General features: G+C 42.7%; 1 protein-coding gene across 7 annotated transcripts in view; it reads left to right on the top strand.

The window, feature by feature from the left end:
• NHSL1 (NHS like 1) overlaps positions 1–25508 on the top strand; it is a 148106-nt gene that overhangs the window by 64763 nt on the left and 57835 nt on the right. The window lies entirely within an intron of this gene.

Here is a 25508-nt window from a genome sequence, read left to right as displayed (position 1 = left end):
TAAGTGCGTGAATGTGATCAAGGACAGAGGCAACATTACTACAAGTTAGTTTCTTTATAAAATTTGGTATTAACTTTGAGTCCTATTTTAGATTACGTAGTAGCGTGCGTGCGCACACACACACACACACACACAGTATGTTCACCTTTCTAAAAAAAATCCTGCCCAAAGTATATGTGAATTTCCTTAGGCTTGGTGTTTCTGCTATTGGAATAATTCAGAGATGTGTAATTGTTAATAGAAATCAGTGGCTCTTCACTTTAAGTGTGTTTTTTGTTGTTGATGTGACTAGAAGTAAAGATAATCATTTTTACAATGCACTGAATTCAAACTTATTTCAAAATATAACCAAATTACTGGTTAAGCTAATAATAGAAGCTCCCTTTTATGTTTCTTTCTGTGCTAACAGCTGTATATTATATATGATGTTTTCAATGGAGGAAAATATTATTATTAATAACCATGGATTTAAGAATTCCTGTGTTCATTGTAAGCTAGGGCATTTCCACATGTTCAGTGGGATGTGATGCATATTGTATATGTATGTGTGTGTGTGTGTGTGTGTGTACACACACACGAACACACACACTGCCCTATACCCAGAGGTCTAAGGGCGGTTCACAGAACAAAATAAAAATAAAAAAACCACAAAATATATAATAAAAACAGTCCCCCCCAAAAAAACCACATACTTGCCTCCATTTCTCCCTAATTTATACCAATTTGTATAAAGCATTATTAACTGATGGTCTCAGAATGCTAAGTCATCACAGTTGTTGTTGCTTTTTTAAATACATTTTTATTGTTACCGGATTATTTTTGTTTATTTTAAATTAAAAGAAAACACCTCTCTTTTCTTTATTGGCCTGACCTGAACCCCTAGCTACACCTCCAAAATGTTTGCATAACGATCCATCTGCACCTACCTCTTTAAAAACAACACTTTTGTTTGCTGCATTGGGCACTTTAAAAGTGTTCACGTATGCTAATACTTGCTCCTTTGTCCCTTAATAATGTGGCCGGGGACCTCAGACTGCTTTCAAAGAGGACCAGCAAAGGCAGCAGGAAGCATCAGTGATTTGTGCTTCCTGTTGTATCATCTTCCCCACCCCCCACCCCTCATCAGTGTTTGCAAGGAATCTCTTGCATCTCCCTTAGCAGGCTCTTTCCCACAGAGATTCCTGTAGGGAAATTGGTGGATAGACTGTTTGCAGTTGGAAATGACGGAGCCTTCATTATGGTATCCCCCCATGTTGCTCTTGCCAGGTAGACACTCTCATAGTTGTATTTAAAATCCCTGTTCACCGGGGTAGGGACGAGGACATAGGTGCCAATGAAGGCCTCCATGTGCACCCACAGGTGCAAATACAACAACATATGTGTTTTAATCAAGCTCATAAGCAGATTTAGTAATACTGTAAGCTTCAGCTTCTGTGAGGGGATATTTCACACTAGATATTGTAATATACTAGCATTTCTACTGGAATGCTAGGGCTGTCAAGATGCTAGAATTTAAAATGTCTATACAAGAACCACGTGGGACACGGGTGGCGCTGTGGGTTAAACCACTGAGCCTAGGACTTGCCGATCAGAAGGTCGGCAGTTCGAATCCCCGCGATGGGGTGAGCTCCCGTTGCTTGGTCCCTGCTCCTGCCAACCTAGCAGTTCGAAAGCACGTCAAAGTACAAGTAGATAAATAGGTACCACTCCGGCGGGAAGGTAAACGGCGTTTCCGTGCGCTGCTCTGGTTCGCCAGAAGTGGCTTAGTCATGCTGGCCACATGACCCAGAAGCTGTACGCCGGCTCCCTTGGCCAATAACGCGAGATGAGCGCCGCAACCCCAGAGTCGGTCACGACTGGACCTAATGGTCAGGGGTCCCTTTGCCTTTACCTTATACAAGAATCACAGCTATGCTCCCTTCTAAATGTTTACTTTGTGTAAGGTTTGTTATTATTCTTTGTGAAAAAGATTGATAAATACTGTATTTTTTTGAAATCAGGCAGCTGAATAGACTGGATTAGGGAGAATGTGAAAGGAGAGTTGAGGGGAAAATATATTTTTATTTCCAAAGTTACTTTCAAGTAAGGTCATATTAGACACAGTATGTTAACCAGGGTTGAAGAGAGAGCTTCTATTTGACTAGATCTCATAATGACTTCATTGTAAAGAAAATGCAGAGGGTGCTGTAAAGAAGGTATGCAAGCTCTGTGACTGCACTTAAAGACGCATATGCCACAGCCTTACATATTTTACAGCTGTGGATTTGGGGAAGGAGGACAGGAGGAATATTTTTCTGCTAATAATAGTAAGAAGTTATGTTGGAGGCCATCCCTGAAAAATCCAGGGCATGTGGTTATTGCTCCCTGGAGGAAAGATCTGTACTAGAAATGCTGATTTATCATCTCTCTTTTTTAAAAGACATCAATGGCTTGCTCACCAGTTGTCTCGTGTGTAGTATACATGTAAGGACATTCCTTGGATTCTTTTCTTGGCAATGTTCTTAGCAAATATGTAAAGTTCAGAATCAGAAACAGATTTCCCCCCTGATGTCTCAAAGCACATGCATTTCCTAAGTCAAGCTAGGCAGCTTGTACTCAAAGGTGTGTTATTTTGTTCCTCCTGAGAATAAAACTGAAATATACTCAGAGTCGCAAAGTGATTTCATGCTCTTTATTCAGCTCATAGTGGTGAGGAGGAATGAATAAATGTCCCCTCACAGTATCTGCTTTATATACATTATTTACACAATGGGCTGCACATGATTGGCTAATTCTGGAATTCTACTGTAAGCCAATCAGGTTGTGGATTCACTTCTATCTGGAGCAGGATTGGGTGGTTCCTGCCAACCAATCATACTGCTGCATTGTTCTAGGACCAATCAGACTGCTGCATTCTGAATCCTATTGTTCTAGGACCAATCAGACTGCTGCCTTTTGGATCCTATTGTTCTAGGACCAATCAGACTGCTACAGTTTGGATCCTATTCAACTCAGTACATAACACCCCTCCCCTCTAAGTTCCAGTCCTGCCCGGGAGGTCGCATTCATAGTCCTCAAGGTATGCCGGCGGCCTACGTGTGCGTTGTGGCCTGGGGTGTTCCCTGGTCCGGGCTCCGGGTTCTGGCTCGTGTTCCAAGGATGCTGGCTGTGATGCGGCTGTTTGGTCTGGTGCAACCGGCTCGCTCAGTCGTGGTTCTGGTTCCGGTGTCCTTTCGGCCTCACGGGTCCTCTCTGTATTTACTGATTCTGCCTCTCCTGCTGGCCCCTCCTGCTCTATGGGCCTCACTGCCCCGCTGTTCCCTTGGGACTCCTCTGACCTGTCCTCCTCCTGGTTTTCTCCCGGGAATCGTCGCCGTATCTGGTCGCAGTGGCGGCGCCAGCATTGCCCCCCATCCGTTAGCACCTCGTACGACACGGGGCCAGTGACCCTGGTGATTGTGGCGGGTACCCATGCTGGGCCTGCCCCAAAATTCTTTGCGTACACTGGGTCCTGGGCCTCGAAGGTCCGGGGGTTCCTGCCTTCCCCCACCACTACCTCATCCTGAGCTCTATCGGGGTGAAGGCGGTCCAATCTGATTGCAAGGCGCCGACCCATTAGTAGTTCAGCGGGGCTCCGGCCAGTCGTTGAGCTGGGGGTGCTGTGCTGTGCTAGAAGGAATGTGGCAAGGCGGTACTCCCAGTCCCCTTGCGTCATGCGGCGAAGGGTGTCCTTGGTGGTCCGCACCATGCGTTCTGCTTGGCCATTGGTGGCAGGGTGGAACGGCGCCAAACGGATGTGGCGGATGGCGTTCTGCGCTGTGAAGGTTTGGAATTCTCCTGACGTAAATGCAGTCCCGTTGTCTGAGACGAGAGTGTCAGGGAGCCCGTGGGTTGCAAACAGCCTGCGTAGTACCCGGATGGCTGCGGACGTGGAAGTGGACGGTACCAGTGCGACTTCCAGCCATTTGGTGTAGGAGTCCACCACTATGAAGAATGTTTTCCCCTGAAAGGGGCCAGCGAAATCCACATGCAGGCGTGACCATGGTGCTCGGGCGGACTCCCAGGACTGGACTGGGGCCCTTGGGGGATCTGGGCGGGATTCTTGGCAGGCCTGGCAGTGTTTGACCCAGGCCTCTATCTCTCCATCGATCCCCGGCCACCACACATAACTCCTGGCAAGGGCCTTCATTCTTACTACCCCTGGATGTGTCTCGTGTAGGGCTGTGAGGACCCTTTTGCAGAGGGGCTGGGGAACAACGACTCTGCTTCCCCATAACAGGCACCCCTTGTGGGCCGACAGTTCATGTTTGCGGGTTGTGTAGCCGGCGAATTCTGGCCCGGGGCTGCTGCTGGGCCATCCCCTCCACACCCAGTCCAGGACCCGGGAGATGACCCTATCTTTCTTGGAATGGTGTGCAACTTCTTGTGCCTGAATGGGGCGGTCGGGAAGCAGCTCCAGGCTCATAACCTCTTGTGCAGGTGCTGGGTCAGGGCCTGTTTCCGGTAGTGGTAGCCTGCTGAGGGCGTCCGCATGGCCCATCGCCTTCCCAGGTCGGTGAATCAGTGCATACTGGTAGCTGGCAAGGAAAATTGACCACCTGAGGACGCGAGGAGACAGCACTTGGGGGGTCTGCTTTTCGGGGGCAAACAAGCCAAGCAACGGCTTGTGGTCAGTCACCACGGTGAAGGGCCGCCCGTACAAGAAATCATGGAATTTTTTTACTCCCTTTACGATTGCCAGACCCTCCTTGTCGATTTGCGAGTAGTTCCGCTCGGTTGTGTTGAGTGTCTGGGAAAAGTACGCCACCGGTACCTCTCTTCCATCCGGGAGTTGGTGCCCCAGGACAGCTCCAATGCCATAGGGTGAGGCGTCGCATGCTAGCACCACCGGCAGCCTCTCGTCGAAGTGTGCCAAGACCGAGTTTGAGACAAGCAAGTCCTTGACTGCCTGGAATGCGGCCTCCTGGCGCTGGCCCCACACCCAAGGGGCCCGCTTGTCCAGGAGTCTGTGTAGGGGCTCCGCTACCGCCGCCTTGTGGGGAAGGAAGGAATGGTAAAAGTTCAATAGTCCCAAGAAGGCCTGAAGTTCAGTCTTGCTCTTGGGCGCTGGGGCATCACAAATGGCCCGTACCTTGTCCCCAGTCGGGTGGACCCCTTCTGCGTCCACCATAAATCCCAGAAAGTCCACCTGAGGCACTCCTAGTAGACATTTTTCCCGCTTCACCTTGAGACCCGCCGTCTGGAAACGGTGCAGAACGGTGCGGAGGCGGTCCTCAAACTCCTCTGGTGTGGGGCCGGCAATCAACACATCATCGAAGAAGGGGGTGACGCCAGGAATCCCTTTAAGGAGAGAGTCCATTATATTCTGGAATATGCCTGGTGCCACGCTGACACCGAATTGCAGCCGCTTTACCCTGAACGCTCCTCTGTGCGTCACAATCGTCTGTGCCTCTGCTGTGGCCTCATCTACTGGCAGCTGTTGATATGCTTGGGCCAAGTCCAGCTTGCCAAAAATTTTCGACCCAGCCAGGGTGGCAAGGACATGGCTGACCACTGGCACTGGGTATGCGTGGGCCGTGAGGGCCTTGTTTATGGTACATTTGTAGTCTGCGCAGATGCGGACCGAACCATTAGGCTTGACGGGTGTGACGATTGGGGTTTCCCAGGGAGCATTAGGCACCGGCTCCAGCACTCCTTGCTCTACGAGTCGGTCCAATTCCTCGTCTATACGGGGTTTCAAGGCGAACGGGACCCGGCGGGCCTTGAGCCTGACCGGTCGTACTGCGGGGTCAAGCTGTAGCGCAATGGGGGGGCCCGTATACTGTCCCAATTTCCCATCGAAAACCCCTGGAAATTCCTTGCATATGGCGTCCACGTCCACTTGTAAGCTAGTGTGGTTCACCCCGGTGACAGCTAGCCCCAGTGGTCCAAACCATGCCAATCCCAGTAAGCTAATGTAGGGGCCCTTGACCACAAGCAAGTCCAGTTGCCGCGTCCGCCCTCGGTATTGCACCCTGAAGGTCCCCACCCCCATTGTGGGGACCTTACGTTTCTGGAAGTCCCGGAGGGTGAATGGGGCCGGCCTGAGTTTGGGACCCCCAGTGGGACACAGTTTCCTTAAGGTCCTTGCCGAGATTATGGATAGAGTTGAACCCGTGTCAAGCTCCATGCGGCATGGGGCCCCCTCTATCTGTACCTCTACATAAATTTTCTCTACGTTGGGGTGGGGCAACTGGTATACCTGGAAGTCCGTGAGCTCCGTCGAGTTGCCTTGGTGCGTTGGGCCCCGGGACCTGGGGCTCTTGGATTGGTCATCTGATGCCTGGTGTCGGGTGGGCCGGGCCCGACACACCCGGGCGATGTGTCCCGATTTTCTGCACTGCCTGCACTCTGCGTTGCGGAAACGGCAGGTCCTCCTCTCGTGACTCTCCCCGCAGCTTGCGCAGTTCCCTCCTTCTCGTCGAGGCAGCTGTGGTCTGTGCGCTGCTTGAGTGCGCTGCTGTACTCGGTGCACCTCCTCCCTGTCGGATCCTGAGTCGTCGGTGAGGTCTTCGTGGTGGACCCTCGGTTGGGATGGCAGGCTCGGCCGTGCCTCTTGGGTCGACCTCTCGGCAGCTTCTGTTGCCAGGGCCTCCTCCAGAGCGACCTGGAACGTTAGGTCCTTCTTAGCGTAGAGGCGTCGTTGCAGCTTCTCATCCTTCAGGCCACCGACGAGGCGGTCACGAAGCATGTTCTCCAGCTCTGAGAAGTTGCAGAACCGGGCGGCTTGGCGGAGAGAGGTCACAAACCCAGTTATGGTTTCCCCAGGGGCTTGCCGCTTTGCGTAGAAGGCATTTCGACGAGCCACCACTGAGGGCTGCGGCGAAAAGTGCCCCTTCAGCTGTTCCATTATTGTTTTGTATGGAACAGTAGCGACGTCTTCAGGCGCAAGGAGAGCCCGGGCGATTTCAAACGTCTCCTCTCCGCAGACGCTGAAGAATATCGCCCTCTTCTTGGCGTCTTCTTCGTCGGTGACCCCTTTGGCTTCTAGGAGGAAGGTGAAACGGGAGGCGTACGCTTCCCAGTCTCCAGATGCTGGGTTGAATGGCGAGAAGCTGCTGTTGGCTGCCATTCTGAGTTCCTTGTGCCCCGGAGCTGAAGCCTGGATACACGGTGCGAGGCAGCGGTGCGGCAGTTGGCGGTGCTGCGGTGCTGTGTGTGGCAGTCAGCTCAGCGGGATCCCACCCTCGTCGCCAGTGAAATATACTCAGAGTCGCAAAGTGATTTCATGCTCTTTATTCAGCTCATAGTGGTGAGGAGGAATGAATAAATGTCCCCTCACAGTATCTGCTTTATATACATTATTTACACAATGGGCTGCACATGATTGGCTAATTCTGGAATTCTACTGTAAGCCAATCAGGTTGTGGATTCACTTCTATCTGGAGCAGGATTGGGTGGTTCCTGCCAACCAATCATACTGCTGCATTGTTCTAGGACCAATCAGACTGCTGCATTCTGAATCCTATTGTTCTAGGACCAATCAGACTGCTGCCTTTTGGATCCTATTGTTCTAGGACCAATCAGACTGCTACAGTTTGGATCCTATTCAACTCAGTACATAACAAAAACTGTGCCTGCTTTTATAGTATGAATCCCTCAATTTAAATTTGTGGTCATATTTTAATTATGCTAGGATTAATGAATCCAGTTGTGCTTCTTGTTCTCTTTTTTTTTTTTTTTTAAAAGCAATTTATTAAATTTTACAATAAAAATAGACATGATAAACAATGTAACATCAATCTTGACATATTTTCACATTTTCTTTGGACTTCCTCACATCTCCCGCTCCCATTTTCATCGTTGAAACATTTTGTCAGCAATTTATCATCTTATTTAAAATCTTATATCCCTTCTATATTTCATAATCATATAATTCTCAAAAGGAGCTAAGTTTTCACAGTCTTACTTATTTTCTTAAAAAAAAAAACTTCTAAATTTAGTGGTGCTCAGTTGTTTTAGTCTAGCATCTTATTTAGCATTCACTCAAATTACAATGCTTTTGTAAATAGTTCTTAAATTTCTTCCAGTCCTCCTCAATCCTCTCTTCTCCCAGGTCACGGATTCTGCCAGTCATTTCAGCCAGTTCCATGTAGTCTATCAGTTGTATCTGCCATTCTTCCAGTGTGGGTAGATCTTGAGTTTTCCAGTGTTTTGCGAGAAGTATCCTTGCTGCTGTTGTTGCATACATAAAAAATGTCTGGTCCTTCTTTGCCACCCCTTGGCCGACAATACCCAAAAGGAAAGCCTCTGGTTTCTTAGTGAAGGTATATTTAAATACCTTTTTCAGTTCATTATAAATCATTTCCCAGAACGCCTTCACTTTAGGGCAAGTCCACCAGAGGTGGAAGAACGTTCCCTCGCACTCTTTGCATTTCCAACACTTATTATCAGACAGGTGGTAAATTTTAGCAAGTTTGACTGGGGTCATATACCATCTATAAATCATTTTCATTACATTTTCTTTCAGGGCGTTACATGCAGTAAATTTCAATCCATTACTCCACAACCTCTCCCAGTCCTCAAACATGATATTATGCCCAATGTCCTGTGCCCACCTTATCATAGCCGATTTGACCGTTTCGTCTTGTGTATTCCATTTCAACAGCAAGTTATACATCCTTGAAAGTACCTTAATCTTTGGTTCTAACAATTCTGTTTCTAGTTTCGATTTCTCCACCTGGAACCCTAATTTCTTATCATTTTTAAAAACTTCTTTGATCTGAGCGTAATGTAACCAATCTCGCACTTTGTCTTTCATTTTCTCTAGACTCTGCAATTTCCATTTGTCTCCATCCTTTTCTAGTATTTCCCAATATTTTGGCCAATTAGCCTCCATATTGGGTCTTTTTCGGGCCTTGGCTTCCAAAGGTGAAAGCCACCTTGGTGTTTTATTTTCCAGCAAGTCTTTATATTTTGACCAGACATTAAACAATGATTTTCTGACAATATGGTTCTTAAAGGCCTTGTTTGCTTTAACCTTGTCATACCATAAATATGCATGCCATCCAAAGGTATTGTTAAACCCTTCCAAATCTAACACATCAGTGTCTTCAAGAAGTAGCCAGTCTTTTAGCCAGCAAAACGCTGCGGCTTCGTAATACAACTTTAAGTCTGGCAGGGCAAAGCCCCCTCTTTGTTTTGCATCGGTTAATATCTTAAACTTAATTCTGGGCTTTTTGCCCTGCCAGACAAACTTGGAAATGTCTCTCTGCCACTTCTGAAAGCACTCCGTTTTGTCCAAAACCTGAAGTGTTTGAAATAAAAACAACATCCTTGGCAATACATTCATCTTGATAGCAGCAATTCGGCCTAACAAAGAAAGTTTCAATTTTGACCAACTATCTAAGTCTCTCTTAATTTCTGTCCAACATTTTTCATAATTATCCTTAAATAGACTTAGATTTTTTGCTGTTATGTTTACCCCTAGGTATTTTACTTTTTTCACCACATTAAGTTCCATCTCATTCTGAAACCGTTCTGACTCTGTATTAGTCAAGTTTTTCCCCAAAACCTTAGTTTTCTGTTTATTTAATTTAAATCCAGCCACCCGACCAAAGTCATTAATCAATTGTAATACTCTTTTCGTACTGGGCTCTGGCTTCTGCAAGGTCAAAACCAGGTCATCTGCAAAAGCTTTTAATTTATATTGTTTCTGACCGACCTGAATTCCTTCCACCAACTGATCCCTTCTAATCATGTTCAATAGCACTTCCAGAACCGAAATAAATAACAAAGGGGAGATAGGGCAACCTTGTCGTGTCCCTTTTTCAATTTTAAACTCTTCCGTAACCACATTATTAACTATCAGTTTGGCTTTCTGTTCTGAATATATCGCCTCAATCCCATTCTCAAAACCCCGTCCCACTCCCATCTCTTTTAAATTTCCCATCATAAATTTCCAGGAGATATTGTCAAAGGCCTTCTCCGCATCTATAAAAATTAAAACTGCTTTTGTATTTATATCTGTTTGCAAAAGTTCCAAAATGTCAATAATGTTCCTTGTATTAGCAAACAGATGTCTTCCTGGGAGAAAGCCAGCCTGGTCCTTATGAATTACTTCATTTAAAACTTTTTTAAATCTATTTGCCAAAATGTCTGCAAATATTTTGTAATCCACATTTAAGAGAGAGATGGGACGGTAGTTCTTAAGTTGTGTCTTTTCAGCTTCCGACTTTGGTATTAATGTGATAAACGCTTCCTTCCACGACTCCGGTGCCCTCCTCCCCTCCATAATTTCATTGCTGACCTCCATCAAAGGTTGTATCAAGTAGTCTTTCAATGTCTTATAGTACTTGGAGGTCAGCCCATCTGGTCCTGGAGATTTGCCAAGTTGCATGTTCTGGATAGCTTGTTCGATCTCCTGTCGTGTTATTTTAGAATTCAGGATTGTCCTATTTTCTTGTGACAATTTAGATAATCCGTTTTTTGCCAAAAATTGTTTAATCTCAACATCATCTTGCGGCCCTTGGGTGTATAGTTTTTTGAAGTATCTCTGGAAACACTTTCTAATGTCCACTGGATTCTGAATGTTTTTTCCATCAACCTCTAAGTTTGTAACAGTATTTAATCTTTGTCTTCTCTTCAACTGCCAAGCTAGCAGTTTTCCACATTTATTCGCCGACTCAAACGTTTTTTGTTTCATTAATTTAACCTTCCATTCAATTTCCTGATTTATCAATTTAGAATATTGTGTTTGATAGAGTTTAATTTCTCTCAGAATTGGCTGTGACTTCGGATTCACTCTTAGTTTCTTCTCTAATTCTTTTATTTTATCCAAGATCTTATCTTTTTTCTCATTTTGTGTTCTTTTCTTCACTGCATTCTGTTGTATCAAGAATCCCCTCATTACAGCTTTGCTTGCGTCCCAGATTATTCTTTTTTCCACCATATTATTCATGTTTATCTCAAAATAGTCCTTCAAAACTTTTTGGGCCTTCTTGGTAATTTCCTGATCTCTAAACAAATTGTCATTCATCTTCCATCTAAAGGATCCAGTTGGTAATAGTGTCATATCCATCTTTACTGCATTATGGTCGGAGCAGGTCTTTGGGCAGATTTCCACTTTTCTAACCTTAGGTGCCAGGCCTCTAGAAATCCATATTTGGTCGATTCTTGTCCAGGTCAGTTGGGCTTCAGAAAAGAATGTTCCCTCTCTTCCTAGTGGGTTTTTTGTCCTCCAAATGTCAATCAGATCCATATTGTCAGTCATTTCAAAAAAGGTTTTAGGTAGTCTGCCGTCTTTTGTAACATTTTGACTTTGTGACTTGTCCATGTTAGTTGATACGACCCCATTCATATCTCCCATCATTATGATGTTGTTGTAGTCTAGATAGTCCAGCATTGTCTCCTGCAACTTCTTGTAAAATTCCGATTTCCCTTCATTAGGTGCATAGATTCCTAATATCAGCAATTTCTCTCCTTGATATTGTATCTCAATAGCCAAAATTCTTCCATGTTCATCTTTAAATAGGAATTTAGGTGACAGGCTCTCTTTTGCATATATCACCACGCCTCTCTTCTTAACTTTGTCCGACGATACAAATTCCTGGCCCAATCTTTTATTTATTAACACTTTTCTGTGGAGCCTCGTCACATGTGTTTCTTGTAAACAAATAATGTCCAATTGTTCTTTTTTTAATATATGAAATATTTTCTTCCTTTTTTCCGGAATGTTACAACCATTAATATTCCAGCTCAACAGTTGCAGAGACATCCTGAACTATCTGGTTATTTTTCAAGGGGTGGTATCTTCTCAGGGTCTTCAGGTTCCACAGATGCTGATGTTGGTATTGGCGTTGCCTCAGGCCCAGAAGGTAGTTCAATTCTTTTTTGAAGGTCCTCTCCGTGTGTAGACAGGAATTTGTCTCTCTCTTCCAGTGTTCTCACTTTGACCTTTCTCCCTCTAAAGGTAAAAGATAATCCTTGAGGAAATTCCCACCTGAATGGAATTGCGTTGCTCCTTAGTAGTTTAACAAGTTCAGAATAGGCGGTTCTAAGGTCAAGCAGTAGTCTTGGGATATCTTTATAAATTTCAATTCTTCTATCCAACACCTCCAGTGATTTTACAAAGTGTAGTCCCAAAATCTTATCCCTTTCCTCCTTTGATCTCAATGTTATCAAACAGTCTCTGGGCCTCTCCTTCTTTATGAATCTTCCAAGTCTGAAAGCTGACACAATTTTAAAGTCCTTTTCTTCCAAGTTCCAGAACTTGGAGAATTCTTTGGTCAAAAACTCAGTTAGATTTCCTTCTTCTGCCTCTTGTAGTGATCTAATCCTTAAGTTGTTCTCACGGTTTCGCAGTTCTATCATCGAGAGATAAATCTGGTGTTCCCCAACTTGTTTAGTGAGTGGTCTTACCTCTTGCTCTAAATTTTCAAATCTTTGTCTGGTGTCCTCAGTCAATTTCCGATTTTCTGCTGAGGCCTCCGTTAGCTGTCCAATTGCTTGTGCATTCTGTGCCACTTGTGTGGTTAATTTATTTAGACATTCTGTGTTTTTATCAATCTTTGCTGATTGCGCATCTGCTTTCTTGTCCAAAGCTTCCAATTTTTCAAAGATTTTGTCTAATACAGAAGCAGGTGCTCCTGAGGCCATATCTTCCAGTTGTAACTGCTCTGCTTCGCCCTCACCCTCCACTTCTGAGGGCAAAGCAGGCACAGATGATCTGCGTGTCTGTGAAGCTGAGGTTAGAGTTGTTAGAGTTGTTTGTTTAGCTCTCCCTCTTTTTCTTGTGCCACTCATTCCAACGTTATCTGTCAGTCAAGGTCACACTGAGTTGTTCCCATGGGAATGGAAAGGTCCAGAGCAAGCAAACAGCAAAGGAATCGAAAGTAAAAAGTGTATGTAAAATCACTGTTATAATCCAATCCTCTAGAGGGAGCTTAATCTGTCTTTCAGAGTCTAATTTAATGTCCAAGAACCTTCAAATACAAATGTTTAGCAGAGTTTATAAATGGTCACCTTGTTGCAGACAGTGCTTATTTATCTCCAAAAAGAATGTTTCAAATTTAAAAGGTCTCAATACCCTCAGATTGTTTCAAGTTCCAATATACAGTATCCAAATCTGCAGTACTGACAGCTCCCTTAGTACTCAGGCAGCTCCTGACTCTGGGTTTCACCTTTTAATTTGTAATCCAATAAGAGGAGGAAAGTCAAGTGCAAATAGAAATCCCAAATCTTTAACTTAAAGTCTTTACTTTAAAATGCAAGTTCAAATGGATGCTTAGATCTGTAAAGCTTAAAGTCTCTTTCTTTCAGCCTCCACTCCTCCGACTAATTGCTTTTTTTCAAGTTCAATGGCTGCGGAAGACGGACTTCCTGCTTCCTCGTCTCTCCGCTCACAGCCAAGTTCAAGCCAATTCAAGTTTCCCTTTTAAAATCTCAAATTTCAAGTGATTCAGTCTTTTACTCACAAATTAGTTGCTTTTTCGTCCGGATCCGTAATTTAGCAGGAAAAGGGATCAGCGCTCACCGACAGTAGCAGCGCGGCTTCGCTCCTCAGGCTGTGAAACAGCTCACAGCGCCGCAACCCCCCTCCGTGCTCCGGAGCCCCTTACGGGGTTCCTTCTGCACTTGGAGGGTCGCTCTAGGCGCCCACCGAGCCTCAAGACCCCAGGCTCTTGCCGCCTGGGGTTTTCCGAAGTGGGTCTCCGCTTCGCCGTAGCGGACGACCCGTTGCCTGCGGAGCCTCCTCTCCCGTTCAGAAGAGGACCGCCATTGCCGTTCGCGCCGCCCCCGGAAGTCCAGTTGTGCTTCTTGTTCTCAACTCAGTAGTAAAGCTATAATTGTTGTTAATATCAAGGCAAGGATTGCAACCAGAGTTTTACTAGCAAATAATTTATTTTGGACAACCTATATGAAAATGTATTTATTGGCACTAAAGTTTTCAGATGGATGTGGCAAGCTCTTCAGTTTCCCCTTTGCTATCATTTATCACCATAGTTTTAGCTCAAATATACTGTTTATATAATCATAAGTTAGACAGGCTCTTCCCTTGTAGGCTTTTCAGTCCATTTGCTTACTTGATGGAGAAAATCTGGAGTGAGAGCATCTTGGACAGATGACTGCCTATCTTCTCCTTGAAGACCTTCAGTGAAACCCACCACTGCCAAAAAGATTCTCCTAATGTTGAGCTGAAATCAATCCTCTTGTAGATTAAGCCCATTAGCCCTGCCCTCAATGGCAGCAGAGAAAAAAAGTATTTTTGTTCTTCTGTGTGAAAGATCTTCAGGTAATTTTTTAAAAAAAAACAACAATTTTTTTTCAATTTTCAAAAACAAAAACAAACAAACTGAACAAATATAAAAGTAAACACACCCAATTTTGTAAACATAATTTGTTACTCCAGATTTAGATATACTACAGACAGGCATGGCTTTCAAGTATCAGAAGTTAGTGTGTTACCATGTTCTCTCTCAGTATTCTCCTTTCTTGAGGGCAAGAATGTTTAATGTTTCCTTGTAGGACATGTTCACAAAACAAACAATTTCCATATAAAGAAACAGTACTGTAGGGGAATGATTGGGAATCTGTGGACCTCCGAATGTGATGGGGGAGTTGTCATCAGCCCCAAACAGTTCGGCCAGTGGTCAAGACATCTACATTCCTGCTCTAGAGCATACAAATTTAAGTTTACAAAAAGAAAAAAGCAGGGCTAGAGGAGCTTTAATTCCTGCAATTCTTAAAAAGTCTTAATGTGATCTCACATATGAATGAAGCAAATGCCATAGAAATATGTACAACTGTTCAATCTGTAGGTATGGGAAGAATTTTAGTAGCGAAGTGAGTGTGAAATTTCAAGCACATAGTTTAAATAGTGCACACACAATCTTTCTTTTACAGGCTTTTAAAGGCTTAACATTATTGGGCATTGATTTATTTGAAATGTTTCCTAACTGCTCTTCATCAGAATTTTTTATTAAGTGTTGGATTACTAGCAGTCTCAACAAAAAGACATCTTTTTCACAGTATTGCATGCCAAAGGCAATATTTTCTTCAGGTGATTTTAATGGCTTAAGTTTAAACATGACTTTGATAGTGCTGCAGAGTTAAGGGGTGCCAGACTTCTAATCCCTGGATCCAGCAAGTGTTAAAAGCTAATCATGCCAGGCTAGCCTCCTGGTGAGGTGCAGAGCCAGAGTTTGGAGTTGAGAGTTGAGCAGTAATGTGACCTAGATGTAAACAGCTGGCTTGAAAGCCAGAGAACAATGTTCAATTTCTGTTTGAATCCAAGGCTATGGCTATGGAAGAAATAACACTCTTTTGGGGTGTTGATGCTGTGAATCCCTCCATTATAGGCTTAGGTTGATGTATAAATAAACCATATACCAGGGGTCGGCAACCCGCGGCTCCGGAGCCGCATGTGGCTCTTTTACACCTTTGCCGCGGCTCCGGGGCGGATACTAGCGAGGGGAGGAGGCGCATTGTGCTGGCTGTGACGTCGCATGGGGGCGGTGCGTGTGTTAGTCACACACCGTCCCGACGTCACCTTCCCGCCCGCCCGCCCGCTATATTGTAAGGGGCATGTACGCTGGTCACTGCATTGAAAGGGGGCATGTACGCTGGTCACTGTTTTGAAGGGCAGTGAAGAACACACACACACAAAAAGGTAACTTGTTAATTTAACGTTTATTTCTATGAGGAAGAGTAATTCTGAAGGGTCAAACAAAGAAATAATTTAAAAAGTGACAAAAAAGTTATTTTTATAATGACGAGTTTTGCAGCTCCCAGTTTTTTTTTCTTCGGAAACGGGTCCAAGTGGCTCTTTTTGTCTTAAAGGTTGCAGACCCCTGCCATATACCATAAAGACACCACAGTCTCCACTGTGCCTCAGTTCCAAAAGGAGACATGGAGCCTGGATAAGCACCTGGAACTCCTTTAATCTCACACCGCTTGGAGATTGGTGTGGTATGCAACAATAGCAAGATTTTGATATTTTAACTGTTTTCTTTCTTTATTGCCACTTCCCTTACTGCACATTCACGTTAAGCCACCATCACATTAAGCCACATCAACCATTATAATGATGGTTTACTGAGAATGCGCAGTGTGTGTATGCCCATTGCTGAAAGTCTTCACTGCATTATTCCCCTATTCCAGGTGCTGCCATGCCAATGGGAAACAAGCTAGAGCCTCAAACCGGTCTCATAATTTTGTTTTCCCCCAAACAAAGCTTGAGCGGTAACCAAAGTTCTGCTTTTGTCTTACTGCTCACGATTTGTTTGGGGGTAACAAACATGAGCCCAGGTTTAGAAGTCACAACATACCAGACTCTGGCTTGTTTCCTGGTGGCATGGCAACAGAAGTAATGGTGGGGGGATGCAGTGAGAAGGTTTCAGCAGTGTGTGCCAGCAAGCACACATTCACATTAAACTGTGGTCTTCATGTGACATGCCAACTAGGCCATTGAATAGGAGTGGATGAATTGGTCTGTCTCCAGTACTTTCAGACATGTTTCACCAGGAAGGTCTGTTGTATCCCGTTTGCATTTGTTGTTTCCTGAAAAAATCTGCATGAAATAATGCTTTTAAATACATATCTTCTAAATACATTTCAGGATATGTTTCTAAATTGTTATTGAGCTAAGAACCAGGTCAGAACATTCAGGAAGTGTAAGAGTAAGTGGATAACTAAGTTCTGATCTAAACATTAATCTGTGGTGTGTGGATCAAGTTCTGTTTAATCAGAATGTGCAAAGAACTTGTTTGTGAAATATCTGTAATATTGAAAAGTTATAAGGGAGTAGAATGGTATTATGTTTTGTATTTATGTTATGTTTACTTCACCTAGGGGTTCCCTGGCCCAAGTCCTATATTTAAATGATTTGTTATGCATTCAACCCTTTTCAAGGAGCCCATGGTGGTACCTTAGCCTCACTAAACCTTTAAGATAGACAATGCTGAGTGACACTGATGTTACCAAAACTACCTTGTGAAGTTTTGTGTCTGTGTGTGAGAAAGGGGGGTTTAAACCTGTATTTCCCATTCCCAACCTAGCATGACATAAAAAGGTAAGTTATAATACATTTAGATAAACAAAAACCCTAGCTGCCTTTTCAGACTTTTCAGAATATTTTTTTCTATGAAGCTGGATTAGAAATATCAATTTCTTTTTGTTTTGTTTTGTTTGCTATCAGGTACTTAGGAAATTCTGTTATTGTCATATAAATGCTGTTATTTAGTACAAACAGTCATGTCACAGCCAGAGATACTCTAACTATAACCTGCTGATATTATTTGTTCACAATTACATAGTTACTGCCCTAAAACCATTGCCTCTAAATGCTAGGGACCGCTGCTCAGAACTGCAATTTGTCATAAAGCCTCACAGTGTGCATCGACTTAAGAGAGGAATTGCAGAAATGACAAATAAATGCTATAATTCATAGCAAATCATGATATGCTACACTGCTGTGCTGCATTCGACCCCTCGAGTGCCTTGATCTTTTTGCAGGTTTTTGTTGGTTATCATTGTAGTTTAATTTAAACTTCCTTATTTGAAATATATTACGCAGCATGCCTTCCAAGCGGAACCAGTTAGCTCCTTTTATATTGATTACATTGCTGTGTAGTTAAGATGAGATGGTATGGTGATGGTTATTTGTAGGAAGTCACTGGGTTTTAACTATCTGTACTTTAACTGGTGACCCCTGTACCATATAGGCAACGTGCCAGCAGGAGAACTAAGATACAGATTTCATTAAGCTGTAAATAGTTTTGTTCACCTTTGCTGTCCAAAGTAAGATGATAAATTGTTCCACTTGGCAAATTCAAAACAGAGCTGTAAATAGAAAAGAACTGAAAGTAGAAGGAAAAAGCAATGTGGTAGACAAAAGAGAGACCTTTGTTAGTCCAATGCATTTTGGACCCTACTGGTTCTTCTTCAGGGAAAGAAATACAGATTCAACATTTAGATGTGCTACTGCAGCTTTTCTTTTGCTAACTCTGAATCTGTATTTCTTTGAAGAAGAACCTGTAGGGTCCAAAACATGTCACACTGATAATGTGGTGCCCTCCACACAATTTCTGTTCTCATCCTGAAGCAAAGTTCTTAACCCGAGGTACTATTTCTGGGTTAGCGGAGTCTGTAACCTGAAGCGTATGTAACATGAAGCGTATGTAACCCAAGGTACCACTGTATATAATTTAGTTACAGTGGCCTCCCCGCGTGCTAGATTTGATGGTTTAATTATTTTCTTGTGAGGAACTCAGACTATATCCTTGTTGTTCCTGTGTGTGGCAATTATTCTGTTCGTTTTGTTTCTTCCTGTCCTTGTAAGATGTCTTTCCTTTCCCTGATTGTTGCTGTTATGCTTTGGGCAGAGCTGATATCCCATTGTTGTTCCAGAAATTTCTCCATTGCTCTGTCCCGTGGTTTGTTGTTTTACACTGAGAACTTTAGCAAGAGCTGCAAAAGTCACTGTGCCCCAGTAAATAAACGGTTGTCACCATTTTTCCTCTCAGCCTGGGAAGAAGAGTGGTCTGTCAAACTGCAGACGACTCAGTAAAAACCTTATCAGTTCTTTGGCAGTTCACAGACTCCTTTCATTCTTCCTTCCAGCTGAAAATATATGAGCAGTTATACTTCCAATTAAATTAAATTCCAAGTCCTCTTAAGCATTATTCAGTTCACTTCATAAATAATAAAGGATGCGGAAGAGTTAGCTCTAAATTTCCATCATAAACCTTTTGCAAAATAGAGCTTTCCTCCTTTTTTCCTTTTTTTACACACGCAGTTCTGTTTGATTTTATATTCTGTGTTTATAATCCTATTTCTTCCATCCTCACTTGTACAAATATAATTTGAACTAACATTCAGAGGAGGACTGCTGAATCATAAATGTAGAGAAGAAAACTTTAAATAAAGAAACCGTAGTCTCTCCTCTCCCCACCATCTTTTTCACCGAATGAAGTCTTATCTCAAGTTCAAACCTTAAAGTCCTTGCAGTTGGTTTGTTCCACAGTTTGTGATCTCCTGTCTTCTAGAACGTGCCTGTACTTTAGTCCAATTAAGCTCTAATGAACAGGAGAACCTCTGCTTCCTAATGGTGGCGTTGGAGGGTTTTCGGCAGGTGAAGTGCTTTTGTACTCGGCGCCTCTCTGCCTCTCGCATTCCATACCAGAGCGAGAGCCAGGTACCGAGACGAACTGTGAGTGAAGCTCCCTCCCCCCCCCCCCATCCCTGGGGCGAATTTGCAAGGATGATTATCCTCAATCATCCTTGTTTTTCCTTCGCCAATGATCTTCTGCTGTCATGGGGGCTGCGGAACCGGAAACCCATCCAGAGATCTCGTATGGATATGTCCTTCATTGTACACTTGCACATACACCAACAATTCTTCTGTTTTACCTCTCCCAAGATAAACCTTGGAAAGGAACAACATTGCAACCTGTTCCTCGATCACTTGTGTTTCCATTCAGTGTCATAAGACCTTAATATTTGAAGAACACTACATTTCTTAAACAGAGTTTGGCTTTGGGGGTAGATATAGCTCTGAGGACCTTCTGGCAGTTTCTTACTGCGAGAAATGAAGTCTGAGTGTGGTGCTGATAATGTCAAGGTTGCAGGTTCAGTTCTCATATGGAATAGCTTTACATTCCTGCATTGCAGGGAGTTGGACTAGATTATCATCAGGGTCCCTTCCAACTCTACAGTTCTGTGATTTTGCAGGGAACCAGGCAGAGGGCCTTCTCGGTAGTGGCATCCACCCTGTGGAACACCCTCCCATCAGATATCAAGGAGATAAATAACTATACAACTTTTACAAGGCATCTGAAGGCATCAGGAAGTTTTTGATGTTTGATGTTTTATTATGCTTTTATATTTGTTGAAAGCTGCCCAGAATCGCTGGGGCAACCCAGTAGGATGGTCGTGGTACAAATAATAAAATATAATAATAATAATGATGATGATGATGATGATGAAACAAATAAAAACAAATAAAAAAATAAAGATTGTTGTTACAGTTCATGTCAAACAGAGCATCTCCCTTTGGCTCTTTTAAATTGTTAAAGGGATAGTGGAAGGCTGGTGAAAAAGGAGGTGATGCTTGCTTTTGGTTACCAATGGTAATCCAGGATTGTAATGTATCTGAATTGGCAGGCTAACATTGCTAAACTTGTCTGAACTGTATCTGAATTGCTAGTTAAAGCAAACTGTAAATTTTGCTGCTTTTCACTGATGTAAAGAATGCTTTGCTCTCATAGTGCTAGGATGTACCAGCCTTAGCAGCTTTGTCATTCCATTGTTGCTGTAGATTAGAGACATTTCTTTTTTATTTTTGGCAGTACATCTTTGGTCCCATGTTTTTCAGATGCCTCAGCAGCTGCATGGGATGGACTGAAATCCTCTAATATTACACACATAATGGCTTTTGTTTCAACATCAGCAACAACCTTTTTTTTTTTTTTTTTTTGAAGAATGTATTTGTTTACTTTTAATTTATAGCCCACTATATCCCAAGGGCTCAGGACATGTGATCTCAGTTTTAAAAAGTGGGACAAGCCATAGCTCTGAAAGACATGTAACATTGCAGTCTAAATTTGATGAAAACACAAAAAGGAGCACACAGTAAAAAAGATGGGAATCCAAACTTAAATGACATTGTACTATTTTTAGTAGCATTAGGAAACTGCCTAATGTAAAGTGTACATCTAAATACGTTCAGGAGCCTGCCTGCTACTGTGAACTCTGCATTCTCAAGGTTCTCAACTGTGAGGAAACTTTTAAGAACATAGAGATATTTTATTTCTTCCTTATACCATCCTTCATCCCAGGGTCTTTTTGGTTGAATTTATCTTCGTTTTCTTGGAGAGTTTTGATTAAGCAGCATTTTTTTTCTGGATTAAAGAACTGAGGCACACTTAATTCTTAAGGTCAAAAAGACATATATGTGTTCTCAGCTTCCAGAACAACTGGTCTTATGACTGCAGGATAGCTCTGTTAATATTTACAGTGGTGCCCCGCAAGACGAATGCCTCGCAAGACGGAAAACTCGCTAGACGAAAGAGTTTTCCGTTTTGGAGGTGCTTCGCAAAACGAAGCTCCTATGGGCTTGCTTCGCAAGACGAAAATGTCTTGCGAGTTCCTGCGGTTTCCCCCCCCCTTTCCCCCCCCTTTTTCTAAGCCGTTAAGCCGCTTATCTGCTTATCCAATAAGCTGAAAAGCCGCTAATAGCGCTAATCCGCTAATCCGTCAATGGGCTTGCTTCGCAAGACGAAAAAACCGCTAGACGAAGAGACTCACAGAACGGATTCTTTTCGTCTTGCGAGGCACCACTGTATTCCCAATGCTCTATTCTTCCTTTATCCTTTCAATCATAGTTAAGGCCATCTTCGGGGGTGGGGGGGTGGGAGGTGATAATTCTGGGGTTCTCTCTAGCCTCTAAGCTATAGCATTGGATACATCAGAAAGTCTGCCCCCTTTCTTGGGATGTTGTTGCAGAACATTATAATTAAAATAGATGGGATTGAGGTGGCACGGCCAGCTGCAATGTACCATAATGTATGGTGTAGGATCAGATCCTAAGTGAAGTTATGTTGGTAATTTTAATTTTATAACGTATTATAGAATAAATGCTTATTGAACTGCTTATTTTATTATGTAACCTCCCCTGGAATCATTGTGGGATGAAGGATGGTATAGAAATAAAATATCCTATGTTCTTAAAAGTTTCCTCACAGTTGAGAACCTTGATAATGCAGAGTTCACAGTAGCAGGCAGGCTCCTGAACGTATTTAGATGTACACTTTTTGACGTTATCACCAGAATTTCTACCCACTCAGCATGGGAAGGTTAGGAGTAGTTGGGAATGAAGAATTACAATTGGGACCATATAACACCGGTCCTAAAGGATCTTAATTGGCTCCCTGTGTGTTTCTGAGCCCAAACCAAACTGTTGGTGCTGACGTTTAAAGCCCTTGGCCCAGTATACCTGAAGGAGCGTCTCCACCCTCATTGTTCGGCCCGGACACTGAGGTCTAGCTCCGAGGACCTTTTGGCGGTTCCCTCACTGCGAGAAGCAAAGTTACAGGAAACCAGGCAGAGAGCCTTCTCAGTAGTGGCGCCTGCCCTGTGGAACACCCTCCCATCAGATGTCAAGAAAATAAACAGCTATCTGACTTTTAGATGAAATCTGAAGGCAGTCCTGTTTAGGGAAGTTTTTAATGTTTGATGTTTTACCGTGTTTTTACTGTTCTGTAGGTAGCCGCCCAGAGTGGCTGAGAAATAATAAAATTCTTCTTCTTCTTGTTGTTGTTACAATTGGTGCTGTAAGGGGTAGCACTCTTTTTAAAAGACCAGGTCCATAGTTTGTGTGTGCTTCTGGATTCACCACTGACTGTGGAAGCCCTGGTAGACTTGGTAGCCAAGAGTGCTGGTATGCCAGCTACAGCCCCTCATTTAGATAAATGATAAATCATCGATTATTTAAGCTATAGTTTATCAAACCATGGCTTTGTGTCATGTGTGAACACTGCCCAGCATCTTAACTATGATTTCCTTACTGCTAAAAAACCCCACAATCTCAAACCATGGTTTGTTGTTGACTTATGAACCCTGGTTTCTTCTAACTGTGGTCTGAGTCCAGCACTCTTCCTTAACTATGGTCTGTTTGGTGAGTGTCTGGGGTGAGGTGGTCAAAGTACATAGGCACGAGGCAAGAGAAGTTGGGGGAAAAGCCAAGTTTGGGAGAAACAAGGCACAGTTTATTTGATTGTCAGTGGAAGAACTCTTGGTTTATTAAACAAACTATAGCTTAGTGTTATTTGTCAACTGGGCCTGTGTGGCAGTTTAGTGATGGATTAGTGGGCACCATCTAATACAGCCCCTCCACTAATCCAGTGGATATTATTTGAAGGTGTGAGTAATGGTTACTGTTTTATCTGCTATGGAATTATGATTTAGAGATAATGCAATTCTGAATATAGGAAATATTCACCCTTTTATTAGGAAATGGAATACTGAATATTATTATTGGCATGCTCAGGAAACTTACAACTTTGCTATGGATTTTGTCTTGGAATCCCTGGGAGTATCGTCTAATCCTGGCTTTTACACTTAAACCGTAGACAACATGCTAAACCTCTTTTGAGTCTTTCTGTCTCATTTTTTAATAGGGATAGTGCCTACCTCCAGAAGGTGCTAAAGGATTCATTTGCTCAGTATTTATAAAATGTTTTACAACTCTATTCGCCAGTAAATTTAACTAGAATCAACTTAGTGGGGGTTTTTTGGTTTTTTTTATGAAACCCTAATAAGTATTGTTAAATACTTTCATGTCTCTCACCTCATTCCATTTTTAATAACTGTGTTCCAGTCCACACAAACACATTTTTTAATGTTAGTTTTCTCTCTTTTCCCACCTTTCTCTGTAGTAAGAAAATAAGTTGCAGCACACTGCTGCAATGTTCTGATATTGTAGCTCTCTGTACTGCAGTGAACATTGTAACTTAGCTTTAAATAAGCTTTTAAGATACGGCCATCTGTGTGGTTGTACCTGTTGTCCAAAGAGTAACAAATAATCTGGGATAAAGCTTAAGAGAAGCATCAGAGTTCAGCTGGAAAATAAAGAGGCCAGTCTAAAATCCGCCTTGGGTGGATGTTTTTACAGGTCTGGTGGATATCTTCGGGTCCCAATTGAAGCCTGGATCTGGGGCTGAAATGGCACCTGCTTACGCAAATCAGTTCAGATGATTTTATGCTAAATAGCTCATTAATTGGATTGGTCCATTTAGACCAAACTAGCCCAGTGAGAAGGGAAAGATCTGTAGTGCACCAGAAGGGGCAAGATCTGTAGTGCCTCTTTTTACCGGAAACGTTTATAGATAGGTTATCATCACAAGTACCAGGGATATTGTTTGGAGCTGTATCTTAAAATGATTGCCTATGTACACTGCCTGCCTTCTGATCCAGTAGTTGGTTGCCTGCACAGAAGTAAATGGCAGGCCAGCTGTGATGAAGATGAAGAACTTCTTCCACTGTATTCCAACAAAAGGGAGATCAGTCACACTAAGGTCCATGAGCACTTCAGGAAAAAATGGCTGAGCAAAGACAACGGTACCTTGTGGCCAAGTAAGATTGCATCGTGTCTTTTACTAAAACAGTTAAAGCAGGGTGTTTATAATCTTTGTTCTGGATATAGATAAAGTGTTTTTTTTCCCTTTGGCAGTATACAATCAAATAAATTTCAAGAGATGTATTGTTTAAAGTCATAAATAGAATGCCTTCTAGAGTGAAGACAAAGTCTGTGATAAAATGTTGTGATTTCACCATTGTAGAAAGTCTGCTTCATCTTAACATATCCATATTTTTATTCCTCTACAGCACATTGTAGTTAAATGGAAATGTGTTTGTATTAAAATGTTGAATGACTAAATCAGTGCTACTCCCACTCAGTGTTTATGTAATGGTGCCATGAGGGTATCCTGTATTTCCAGTAGGGAAAATAATACTGGAGTCATAATGGCCCTTTTGAAAATAAAGTTTTCTAATCTTGCATTTGTTTGAAGCTAGGTTCTGTTAAGCATCATTGTTTCTCACTTTTCACTTTGCCTACCCAAGCAGGGACCCTCACCTGCTTAGAAAAGTGAGAGAGAGAGGAAAAACAAACACTATGTATATTGTAAAGGGAACTTTCCTTTTGAGATTGTGCCATTAGCTTTGTATTTTATTTTTTACAATGAGTAAGTTAATTCACCAGCGGCTGGATTTTATTTTCTCCTTTCCATTCATTCTGATATTATGTAGTTGGTTGTCAGTTACTTAAATAATATAGTGCCTTATCTTGTTTTGCTTGCGTGCGCGCGTGCGTGCGTGCGCACACACACACACACACACACACACTGCTGCTCTTGGTACTCCTTTTGAGGGGATGGTAGATAGTAACAGCCTTTGAAATTATGCTTCTAAAATCAGGTGACCAAGGAAGCATTTCATAGGAAAGTTTGACAGTGATGAAACTAAAAAAAGCACAGCATTACTGATTTCTTTGACCTTTAACTGTTCTCATTTAACATTCAGGTACTTTAAATGTAAACTCACTGTATAAAGCAATTACAGTTGTTGTATACCCTTATTATGAGCCAAAATACGGTAACCTTTCACTAGAATTATAACTGTCATATATTTAATTGTCCAGTGTTTAGATTAATTCAAATGCTTAAATAGGCATGTCCTGCTTTATTATAAATATTGTTGTTTTTGTTTTAATGATGTCACTGAAGAAGTTGAATAGTTTTGCTTTAAAATGATCAAACCACTAGTTCATATATTAATGTTTCCCCATTAAATATTGTGTGGAAAAGTTATCCCCCATTCCTCAGCATGTTTTTGGAATTTCTGCAAACTTTCAGTAGGTTGAACTACCCTCTTCCCTGATTTAAAATCTTAAAATAGTATATACCAATCCACATCTGAAGAACAGATTCAATTTGTTATTGCAGAAACAAATTATAAAGTGATTTCCTTTGGGAAAAGATGGTTGCTTTCCC

The sequence above is a fragment of the Podarcis pityusensis genome, assembly GCF_964106645.2.
Source record: "Podarcis pityusensis genome assembly, chromosome: 3".
Taxonomy (NCBI): domain Eukaryota; kingdom Metazoa; phylum Chordata; class Lepidosauria; order Squamata; family Lacertidae; genus Podarcis; species Podarcis pityusensis.
This window is presented reverse-complemented; position numbering and strand designations above follow the sequence as displayed.